Below are 2,445 nucleotides of genomic sequence, written 5' to 3'. Positions count from 1 at the left end.
GAAGTGTCTAGAATGGGCAAGCTTGTCTTGTGAATTATTTAGGAATTACTCATTTTTTACCCTATTGAATATAATGTTTGATATGAACTTGTGGTAAATGACTTTGACTACATTGAGGAAACTTTCTTCAATTCACATCTTGTTAAGTTTTTATCATGAATGGGTGATGGACCATGTCAAATAATTTCTCTGCATTTATTGCTATCATCAGATGATTTTATATTTTATTTTGTTGATATGACACATTATATTGATTTATTTGCATATGTTAAACCATCCCTGTACCTCTGAAATAAATTCTATTGGTCATGGGTTATGATCATTTGATGAATTTTTCTATTGTCTATGGTAGTATTTAGTTGAGGATCTTTGCATCTGTGATGCATCCTATAATTTTTTATAGTTACTCTTTTTGCTTTTGGTAACAAGGTGATGTGAGTTTCATAAAAAGGGGTTTATTGTTTTTATGGCTTTTTTTTTTATTTTTGGGCCACACCCGGTGATGCTCAGGGGTTACTCCTGGTTATGCACTCAGAAATCACTCCTGGCTTGGGGGACCATATGGGACTTTAGGGGATTGAACCATGGTCCATCCTAGGTTGAATTACCATTTGATTTCATCTATTATGATAGGTCTGTTTGTGTTCCATCCACATCATTTGTTCAATATTAGCAATTTATAGTTGTCCAAGAATTTATCCATTGCTTGGCCCAGGCTGTAATCTTTTCCTTCTGAATCCATGTAGACAATGAAGTGTTGGCCACCAGAGATGCCCACTCATGATTTGGTAGAGTTCTTGATGGATGTCAGGTTCTTGGGTAAAAAGCAAGATTCTGAGCCTGAGGTTTCAAACTTATGGAAATTGGAAAGGTGAAAACCATAGACATGGCCCTCATAGAAGATGGCAAAGGTGAAGTAAGCACCACAGAAGACATCCTGTAACCCCCCGTGACCCTGACTCCCCTTTGACTTCAGCATCACATATTTGGGGACCAGAAGTCATTCAAGGCCCTGAAGGCCACCACAATAAAAAAATAATTCAGACACTTAACCATACTGGCCCTTCTCTCTGCAGTACAAATGTAGAGGTTACCATTAGCTGTAAGCATCACTAAATGGTAGTTTCCTGAAGCCACAGGCATACTCAGTACCTGTGTGGGAACTGTGCTCTTCTTCATTGCTCCAGGAGTACAAACACACTATTCTTCTCCCAGAAGGAGTCTCATAGGAAAACTTCGCCATCTTCCATAATTGCTGCCATATGACTGTCTCTAGATGACACCTGTATAACCTTCACCTGTAGTTCTACTTTCCCCAGAACTGACTCTGAGCCTTCCATGGGGACCCTTGTCATTGCACCCGAAATAGTAGACCTGGCCACCCAAAGGTCAATTATTGTCTATTCATTTATTTTGAGGATATTTTGTTCCTTCTCTTAATTTGACTCTTTTCTATCTTCTGCTGTTGTTTGGAGGAGCCATGAAAAACATCTTCCAGCTCACTGATTATGTCCTCAGCAGCTGTTATTCTGCTGGTGAGACTTCCCAGTGAATTTTTCATTTCACCTACCATATTTTTCAGTTCTCCAATTGGTGTTTGAAGTTCTCTCATTTCTACATTCATATCCTCTTGAGTCATACTGGATGCTATTTCATGATTTTTTTACATTCCTTTTTTATTAATATGTTTGTATAAACACCTTGATTACAAATATGATTGTAGCTGGGTTTCAGTCATGTAAAGAACACCACTCTTCATGAGTGTAACATTCCCAACACCAATGTTCCAAATCTCCCTCCTCCCCACCCCACCCCCATGTGTACTCTAGACAGGATTTTTACTTCCCTCATTCATTCACATTGTTATGATAGTTCTCAATGTAATTATTTCTCTAACTGCACTCATCACTCTGTGGTGAGCTTCATGTCATGAGCTAGACCTTACAGCTCTCCTCTCTTTTGTCTCTGTGAATTATTGTAAAAATGTATTTTATTTTTCTTAAAATCCATATATGAGTGAGACTATTCTGCATCTATCTTTCTCCCTCTGACTTATTTCACTTAGCATAATAGATTCCATTAATCTGTTGAAGGGCATCTTGGTTGTTTTCAGAGCCTGGCTATCGCAAATAGCACTGCAAGGAATAGCAGTGTGAGGAAGGGATTTTTGCATTGTATTTTTGTGTTCCTACAGTATATCCATAGGAGTGGTAAGGCTGGATTATATGGGAGCACAATTTTTAGTTTTTGGAGGAATCTTCACATCATTTTTCATAAAGGTTGGTCTAGTCGGCATTCCCATCAGTGGTGAAAAAGAGTTTCTTTCTCTCCACAATCCCGCCAGCATTGCTTGTTTTCATTCTTGTGATGTATGCCAATCTCTTTGATTTGCATCTCCCTGATGATTAGAGATATGGAGCATTTTTTCATGTGTCTTTTCGCCAT

The 2,445-nt window shown here is 38.4% G+C and overlaps 1 pseudogene; it reads right to left on the bottom strand.

Moving 5' to 3' along the window:
• Nucleotides 1-655: 655 nt before the first annotated feature.
• Nucleotides 656-1,639, bottom strand: LOC126004363 (regulator of chromosome condensation-like; annotated as a pseudogene).
• Nucleotides 1,640-2,445: the final 806 nt, after the last annotated feature.

Source organism: Suncus etruscus, chromosome 3 (assembly GCF_024139225.1).
Source record: "Suncus etruscus isolate mSunEtr1 chromosome 3, mSunEtr1.pri.cur, whole genome shotgun sequence".
NCBI lineage: Eukaryota > Metazoa > Chordata > Mammalia > Eulipotyphla > Soricidae > Suncus > Suncus etruscus.
This window is presented reverse-complemented; position numbering and strand designations above follow the sequence as displayed.